The sequence below is a fragment of the Phacochoerus africanus genome, chromosome 8 (genome assembly GCF_016906955.1).
Source record: "Phacochoerus africanus isolate WHEZ1 chromosome 8, ROS_Pafr_v1, whole genome shotgun sequence".
NCBI lineage: Eukaryota > Metazoa > Chordata > Mammalia > Artiodactyla > Suidae > Phacochoerus > Phacochoerus africanus.
Genome location: NC_062551.1, coordinates 19,455,061 through 19,464,028, shown reverse-complemented (window position 1 = coordinate 19,464,028; position 8,968 = coordinate 19,455,061). Strand labels below are relative to the sequence as shown.

The following is an 8,968-nucleotide window of genomic DNA, read 5'->3' as shown; positions in this document are numbered from 1 at the left end:
CGTCCCTCCAACACGCAGGCAGCCGGCTGGCACTCTACAGGGCGTCATGGTTTTGTAAGGTGTGGTTGAGGGATGCCAGCAGCAACTCACTTTGGCAGCTCTGGGCCCAGAGTTTCCCTTGTGGCCGGCAGAACCCTCACCTACTGGTCAGCCACCGGAGGCCGGTCTTCCGAGGCCTTTGTCAGCGGGAAGATGGGGAGACACAGGCCTCTGGGGTCCTTCAGACCCTCAGGAATAGATCTGATTCCACTTCCCGTCTTCCTTGGGCGCCTGTCACAGCTTCTGGGTTTGGGGCCAGCAGTGTCACAGGCTGGAGTCTGGGTATCAGGGAAGGGTGGGCAGTGGAGAGGAGAGGTTTCGGCCTACCTGGTTCTGGCACTTTCCTTGGACTGACCTCTGATCTTGGAGGGCCTTGGTTTTCTCACCAAATGGCTATGTTTCAAGGACTTGAGGGGCTATCAGAAGTGGGGGCGCCCTCCTTCCCTCGACTCGCCTGCGCGGGGCACATTTGTTGAATGACCGTGAGTAGCAGGTGGAATGATGGGAGGGTCTGACCGCATCCTCTCTTCTTTATATCCGCTAATTTACATCAAGGGTGAGGAAGCCTCGAGGGGGAGGGGAGGGGACAGGACTCTTGACGACCCCAGCTAAAGTTCAAGGCTATAAAAGCCCATCTGTTGGGCAGGGGCAGCCCAGCTGAATCCATTGTATGAATGGACACTGGGTCTGCTTGGGCAGGGCTCACCACAGGGCATAGACTTAATCCAGGTGCCAAGGACTCCGTGTGTGCCCACGTGCCAGGAAAAGAGCCTGGGGTCTTGGAGGTGTTGGTGACCTGCCAGAGGAACACCATGATGCCACCAGGCAACTTGGCCATGAGACAAGCCATGGCTGGGCATCACCAGGACAGTAGACATTTCTCCCCTCCCCTCAGGCCCTGAATGGACTGGTTCTCAGGGACATGGTCCTCACTTGCCCTGGCAGAGCCTATGTTTCCACCATCGGGGGCAGCACCTGTTTTAGGGCACCTCCAGACTCCCTGGTGATGGGGACTCGGGTATCTGCATGGGTCTTGAAGGACACCCTGGTCCCAGATTGGCCAGTGGCCGTGATGGGCAAAGAACTCTGCAAGCAGCCCAGGGGGCTTCCAGGAAATGTTTGCCCCTGGGGTGGGGGGTGGGGGGAGGTGTTCCCAGAAAATATTGGGGCAGCTGGATTTGGAAGCATGGAGACTCAGGGCGCTATGCACCTTTGGCCTCAAGTTGGCAAAGCCAACCCCGAAGCTATTCTGGTTACAAATATGTACAAATTCTGCCCCCCCAGCTAGCCACTCGGGACCCCCAGAGCCTCACTCACCATTTTCCCAGGAGGCCTGTTTGCTGGGGGGCTCTGAGCACTGCAGGGCTGGTTTGGACAAAGTCTGCGTCTGTGGGTAAAGATGGAGCTGATGGGAGAAGCCAAAGCAGGCCACCCCAGGTCTCCCAAGTGTCTGCCAGTGTCAGGCTCCAGAGATGGTACTGTCCCAGTCAGGACAGGGCTAGGCCTGAGCATTCTGGGGAGTGTGCAGGGCTGTTTCTGGAACTATTTTCCTATCCAAGTCCCTTCCTATTTTCATCTCCGCTAGCCTTGAACAAACAGGATTTGAGTATCCGCTGTGCGCTAGGATTTGTGGCGGAAGAAAGAATAGCAATGATGAGAATAGTGGTAGTCCTAACAAAAGCTTCTTCCTCAATAACAAGTGATAGGAGTTCCCGTCATGGCTCAGTGGTTAACGAATCTGACTAGGAACCATGGGGTTGTGGGTTCGATCCCTGGCCTCGCTCAGTGGGTTGAGGATCCGGCATTACCATGAGCTGTGGTGTAGGTCACAGATGCCACTCAGATCCTGTGTGGCTGTGGCTGTGGTGTAGGCCGGCGGCTGCAGCTCCGATTGGATCTCTAGCCTGGGAACCTCCATATGCCATGGATGCAGCCCTAGAAAAGAAAAAAAAGACAAACAAAACAAAAACAAGTGATAATAATACCCCCTACCTCCTAAGGTGCTGTAAGGATTAAGTGAGATCTTGCACAGAAAGTACTTAGCACGTAGGGCCTGGCATATAGTAAGTGCACAGTCAGTATTACCCGTAATAATAACAACTCGTATTAGGGCAGCCATTCAGGGGGGCACCGAGGCTCAGAGAGGTTGAGTGTTCTTCCCAAGGTCACACAGCATGGCGGCCTGAATCAGAGAGCTCCAGAGTAACGGAGGAGACAGATACGTGCCCCACAAAGTCCAATTCAGTGTGCGGAGTGTGAGCCAAGGGAGAGAGAAGTGGTCCTGGTGCATTCTGACTGGGCAGTGCCAGGAGGGCCTCACAGAGGAGGTGATTTTTCTCCTGGGCTTCACTAGGCGAATAGACTGTCATCCAGGAGGTAACAGCACGTGCAGAAAGAGGCAGTGGACACACGGTGCCCTCAGGGACCAGAAGGAGGGAACCTTGGGCAGAGCAGTGGGGGAGAAGCCTGGGCTGCGGGCAGATGTTCAAGAGCTTTGAACGTGAGCTGAGGACTGACATGGAGTGACAGGGACCCGACTAACTGTACCCTGGAGAGGTTGTATGGGGCAGGGATTCGAGGCCTGGACTCCGGAGCAGCCGGCCTGGGGTCACATTGAGGGGCCAAGAGCAGCATGTGCAGCCAGGGGCCAGAGGAATAAGACCCAGGGTCAGGGTCTATCCTCTCAGCCACTGCCAGCCTGGCTGCCAGGGATGCGGGTTCGACCCCAGGGCTAGGACTCTCAGAGTCTCCAAGACGTAGCTTCCTTTGTTCCCTTAACGGCTGGGCCACACGCCTGAAGAGGTGGATGTGACCAGGCTGTGGATGTGACCAGGCTGTGCCTGCACCGATGGGCGAGGTTCGTCTGCGGGAGGTGCTTTCTGGGTTGTCTGCCTTTGGAGATGCAGATGGGGAAGCTGTGCCTCGGAGACCCTCTGGGAGTCCCTTCTTGCAGCAGGAAGTTGCCCTAAGAGCACAAATGGAAGGAGCTCCCGACTCTCATTGGCCAATTTTGCCCTCATTCTGGGTCCCCTGCACCTGTGCACTGGGCTCAGGGTCCAGTCTGGGTGGATTTGCTTCTGGGACGGCTGCCTCTATCTGCAACCCCACTGGTGCCAGGCAGAATATGACTGTACCAGTTTGAGGCACCTGCAGGAGTGGGAGGCACCTCTGTTGCACACTTTCTGAGGTGCCACGATGTTTCCAGGCAACAGAGAGAGGCCGTAGCCAGCCCAGACTCTCTGTTTCCTGGGCCTCGCCATCAGAGCTACCCCTCACCTTGACTCTCAGGGTCTCCTCCTTGACCGCCCCCGCTTTGACCTCCATCCTTCTTGCCATCCCCCCGCCCCCCAGTACCTCCAAGCCTGCACCTGCTCTTTGTTTCATGGCTCCTTCGGCCTCTGAGGAGGTCAGAAGCTCCCGTCATTTCTCATTGGAACCCGGAGCCATCACCTGCCTTTTGGGTGTCCTGACACATACCTTTCCCAGGCTCTGGGTGCTTGGAGGAAGGGTGACAGGGGAGTTGCTGGGTGTCAGGGCCCCACTCCCAGGAGGCAAATCTCAAAGGCACCTCTGGCCCAGCCTCTGTGCCGTCCCCCTCCCTCCCCGTTTCCTTTCCTTCCTTCCTACCCTCTTTTCTCCCTTCCCTCCTTCCTGTTTCTCTTAAACAGCTGTACTGTAATATAATCACCATACCATAAAATTTGCCCATTTAAAGTGTACAATTCCATGGTTATGGCAATTTTTTTTTGCAGAATCATGCAACCATCCCATCATCTAATTTTAGAATGTTTTGGCGCCCTCAAAAGAAACTCCATAAACTCCATTAGCAGTCACTCCCCACCCCTGCCCCACCCCCAGCCCCATCCCAGCCCCTGGCAACCACTCCTCTCCTTTCTTCTGCTGGCATTCATTCGTTCATTCGTGAAGCGGCTATACATAATGAAGCCACAGCCCCAGGTCCGGAGCTGCAATCACCCCTCCCTTGGACCAGAAGCTCAGGGTGCAGAACCTCACAATCACACCCCCATCCCTTCCAACTGGCCCACACCCTCCCTCGTGGCGTTAGTGCTGCAAAGGTCACCAGCCCACCCTCCTTGCTTACCCAGGGAAGGAACAGGAGGCCCAGAGAGGGGAAGACAAATGCCCAGGTCACGCCGTGGTTAGGAACACAGCTCCTGGCCTGGGGTCCCCACCTTCCTGCAGCTGCCCCCTATGCATTCCCTGCCTGGCCACTCAAAACAGCACCCTAGCTTCCCCATCTGTAAAATGAGAATTGTCACGCCCGCCACCCTTGTTGTAAGGATTAGGTAAAACCCAAGGCAATCCTGCAGGGAAAGAGTTTAGCCCGGTGCTTGGCACAGAGCAATCCCTCTGCAGAAGCGGGCTAACTCGAATTTAGATCAAATTCCGACCCTGCATTCCAGGCCCCGCATGTTCTGCTTGATTGGGCTGGGTGGCGGTCCTCCCCGTCCCCTGTGATGATGACAGCAGAAGTAACTGAAACGACTAAGCTCCTGGTCACTTCTTCCCCATCACCTGGGAGCTGGTGATGTCGCAGGGCGTGCGGAAGGTTGAGACTTGTCATGATGACTAACAACCCAGAGCCGTGGGAGTCTGGTTAATTAGCAGCGTCAAAACTTCCCGTGGCTGTTTGCAAACAAGGGCCACCCCCAGAGGAGGAGGCCTGGAGTCCAGGGCAGCGATCACAGGGCTGCCGCACAACCTGGGTGAGCCATGCTGGCAGTGCCAGGAGGCGGGCAGGGTGATCGGGTCCCGTGGCTGTGCCTCTGGGAACACACAGCTTCCCTTACTTGGGTGCACCCCTTCCCGCCCCCCAGGAACGGAAAGCTGATTGCAGATGCCAGGGTCTCTTGACAGTATTTTTCTGTCCAGGCGTGGCTGACTTACTGCAAGAAGCCAGAATGAAGTTGCAGGCTGGTGTCAGAGCAGGGACTCGGCTTCATATTGCTGATGGCCACCTGAACAGAATCTTCTAGGGTTTGGGGATGTTCCAGAACCCCCCAGGAAAGGTGTCTGGGGGCTCGAGGAGCAGGCAGGGAGGGGGCATGCTGACTCAGTGCTCCTAGCCCGGCCCAGCCCAGCAGACAGAAACACAGCAAAGGAGCCAGACACTCCCCTCCCTTGACAGCCATCGCTCAGACGTCTTTTTATAAGCCTCATGTCTTGCCTCATGGGGGAATCAGCCCGGGCGAGAATTCCAGATCTAAGGGAAAAACTGTAAATTAGTGCAAAAAAGTAGTTCTCGTCAAAAATGCTGCCAACGACAGTGTAAAGTGTAAATTTGGTGCAGCCCTTCTGATGGCAATCTGGTAACTTGTTTAGAAAGTGTTAAAAAAAAATGCTCAGACTCTTTATTCAGATTTTTATGAAATTAACAACCTCCTTCTCCCCCGTCTCCCACCCTTTCCCCAGGGAATGAACAGGCTGCATGTGGGGAGATAAGGAAGCAATGCTATTCATAAACGTGAAAAGAATGGCAGGTACTCTCCTATCTGATCCCATGGAATGGTCAGCTCAGTCCCTGCAGAGCCATTTAGAGGAATATTAGGTAGTCATTTAAAATGTTTCTTTCTTTCAGTCTTTGTGTGTGTGTGTGCACGCGCGCGCACACACTTTTCGGGGCTGCACCTGCAGCATATGGGGGTTCCCAGGCTAGGGGTCAAATCGGAGCTGCAGCTGCCGGTCTACACTATAGCCACAACAACTTGGGATATGAGCTGTGTCTGTGACCTACAGCATAGCTCAAGGCAATGACATCCTTAACCCAGTGATCTAGGCCAGGGTTTGAACCTGCATCCTCATGGATACTAGCCAGGTTCCTTACCACTGAGCCGCGATGGGAATTCCCAGTTGTTCTAAAAAATTTTTTTGCTTTTTAGGGCCACGCCTGCGGCATATGGATGTTCCCAGGCTAATGGCTGAATCAGAGCTACAGCTGCCTGCCTACACCACAGCCACAGCAACCCTTGATCTGAGCCATCTGGGACCTATGCCACAGCTTGTGGCAATGCTGGATCCTTAACCCACTGAGCAAGGCCAGGGATCAAAGCCACATCCTCATGGATACTAGTTGGGTTCTTAACCTGCTGAGCCACGGTGGGAACTCCCTTTTCAGTCAATTTTACAGAGTGCTCAATGTGTCTCAGACACCGTGACCCCAGTACTGAATGGCACCTGGGTCTCATCCTCAGTCCAGGGACTGCAGTTCAAAAAAAGAGCAGGCCTGCAGTTCCTGTCGTGGCTCAGTGGTTAACGAATCCGACTAGGAACCATGAGCTTGTGGGTTCCATCCCTGCCCTTGCTCAGTGGGTTAAGGATCTGGCGTTGCTGTGAGCTGTGGTGTAGGTTGCAGACGCGGCTCGGATCCCGTGTTGCTGTGGCTCTGGTGTAGGCCAGCAGCTGCAGCTCCAAATGGACCCCTAGCCTGGGAACCTCCATATGCTGCAGGAGCGGCCCAAGAAATGGCAAAAAGACAAAAACAAACAAACAAAAAAACAAAAAAGAGCAGGCCTGAAGTAGGAAAAAGTGTCTTGGAAAATGTTTACTATGTGATTTAAAGTGAGAAAAAGGCAGAGTAGAAACCGTATCCACGGCCTGCCTTCCATGATAACCACAGCTGTTGTGCCAGATGCTGGGTTTGGGGTGTAACATGTTGGTTCTTATTTACTTCTCACCACAACCCAATGAGTTAGGTTGTAGAGCTGTTTCCATTGCCATAGGAGGAAACCGAGGCACAGAGGAAGGGACTGGGCCCAGATTCAAACCCATGACCACCTGACCCCCAAACCCAGTTTTAACCATTGCTCTATCCGATCACCCCTTAATACAGAAATAATGTCTATTTGAAGTCAAGTACTAGAATGAAAATCTGGGCCACTGACCATAAGCTAAGGGTGGTGGGATCTGTGTGTGTGAGTGTGTTGGGGCGGGGGAGGTGGGGATCGGGGGACATTTCCTCTCTTGATTTCTACTACATTTGTGCAGTAGGAAAAAATTGAAGTCAACCCCCCTCCCCGCCCCCACCGCCAGCTACCTAGAATTTGCAGCATATGGGGGAGAATGAATGGGGAAGTTGAAAAAAAACTGGGAATGATGTTAATAATGCATGTGTTGGCTTAGAACAAGGAGAAAGAATGATTTAGGAGCAAGATGAGAAGCCAGGGAGGGAGCTTCTGGGAGAGGGAGCCCAGGCGTCTAGATCGCATGAGGGAAGAGCTGACTCGGGGGGGGGGGGGGGGGGGGGCAGGGCTCTCCCACAGACGCCCTTCCTCAGTCCCTTTATTACCTGATGCCTAAGTACCTATCTCCCCAGTGCTGGCATTCCTCTCATTTTTTAGACTACTGGGAATGATAACACCCCCCCCCCCGCCCCCACCACACACACACACACACATACACACACACACGCGCACGCTCTGTTTGGTTTCCACCCTGGAATGCTCAGAGGGGGTATTTCTACCACATTCTTCCTCAGGTTGTTCAGAAGTTTCAGGTTCCCCTCACCTGAGAGCCAGGAAGCTCTGCCGAGTCCAGCCTCCCTGGCGCGTGCAGAAAGGCAGTCACCCTCTATAGATCGTGGACCCAGGCGGTTTGATGGAGGGAAGGGTTGCCTCGGTTCCTTGCATCAACCTTTGGAAATGGGAAAACGGTGTCTCCTGTTAATGCAGCTTTTCGGAGGAAGGTACCCCTGGACGGTGACGGGGAGGGCACAGAGGGAGCAGGAAGGAGAGAGGAGACAGAAAGCTACCACCATTTGCTCAAATGTCTAGCAGGCACTGGAGGAGCTGGGTCTCTAGCACAGGAAGAGAGGGGTTTACAGTCCAGCAGTCCAAGACCCTACCCCCTCCTGCCACTGAGCAGGAGCGTGGCTTCCTCAGAGCTGGCAGGTGTGAGCCGAGCGCCGCCGTGCCCCCAATTTGCTCAGAGGACAAGGGGCCACGTCCTGTTGCTGGTGAGGAGTCAAATGCAGGCTTTCAGAGCTGGGTGCAGGGCCCTGCCCATCCCCTCCCAGGATCCGCCCAGCTCCTTCTGCACCGTCCCTGGCGGCTGTTCCAGGGCTGGAAACATGTGGCTTCAAAACAGCAGCTAATTGAGTCAGGATTCCTTCCTCTATGACTCAATCCAGGAGATAGCCTCTGACTTCAGAAAGCTATTTGTTACCTGGGATGGTGCGCGGTTGCACACTTTTCACAGCTGTAGGGTGTTCCTTGCTGACCACATTGAAATAACTCCTTGAGGATTCTTGTCTTCCTTTTGATAAGATTTATCATTAGCGGAGTTCCTGTTGTGTCTCAGCAGGTAAAGAACTTGACTGGGATCCATGAGGATGCCAGGTTCGATCCCTGACCTCACTCAGTGGGTTAAGGATCCAGTGTTGCCACAAACTGTGGTGTGGGTCATGGATGCGGCTCTGATCTGGTGTTGCCATAGCTGTGGTGTAGGCCGGCAGATACAGCTCTGATCCAACCCCGAGCCTGGGAACCTCCATATGCCACAGGTGCTACCTAAAAAGACCAAAAAAAAAAAAAAGAGAGATGCAAACTCAGTCACTGTTTGCTTTACTAACCTCCATCAGTGTCTCAATTTTCTCTTCTGTTTAAAAAAAAAAAAAAGAATTATTAGTTTACATGGGAAGAAAGTTTGTTTGGATGTGCCTGATGCATCCTGTTCTTCCCTTCCGAATGGTACATGAGCTAGTTATTTATTCAGGGACAGCTGACATGAGGCCAGGAATCTAGTGCCTGTAGGATCTGAGTCTCTGGCAGAGGTTCCTTGTGATTGAGTCAGGAAAGGGTGGTGATGGTGTAGACGGAGAGGTGATGCCCTCAAGGAGGTGATGATGGTATAGACAGGAGAGGCCTTTACAATCCGGTGGTGGGGAGGTGAGCAGTCAGGGGACCGTGTCCCT

The 8,968-nt window shown here is 53.9% G+C and overlaps 1 protein-coding gene and 1 long non-coding RNA gene across 2 annotated transcripts in view; one reads left to right on the top strand and one right to left on the bottom strand.

Annotated features, from left to right (window-relative positions):
• Positions 1 to 5,181: 5,181 nt before the first annotated feature.
• On the bottom strand, positions 5,182 to 8,013 carry LOC125132658 (uncharacterized). The gene is made up of 3 exons (XR_007136299.1): positions 7,901 to 8,013; positions 7,564 to 7,689; positions 5,182 to 5,263 (listed from the first exon to the last, which is right to left on the bottom strand). It is a non-coding gene; the product is annotated as an uncharacterized LOC125132658 (long non-coding RNA).
• Positions 7,725 to 8,968, top strand: part of KIFC3 (kinesin family member C3) — a 40,206-nt gene continuing 38,962 nt past the window's right edge. Inside the window, exon 1 of the mRNA XM_047790212.1 lies at positions 7,725 to 7,741. The gene's annotated coding sequence lies outside the window, so the exon portion shown is untranslated. The remainder of the gene's footprint in view (positions 7,742 to 8,968) is intronic.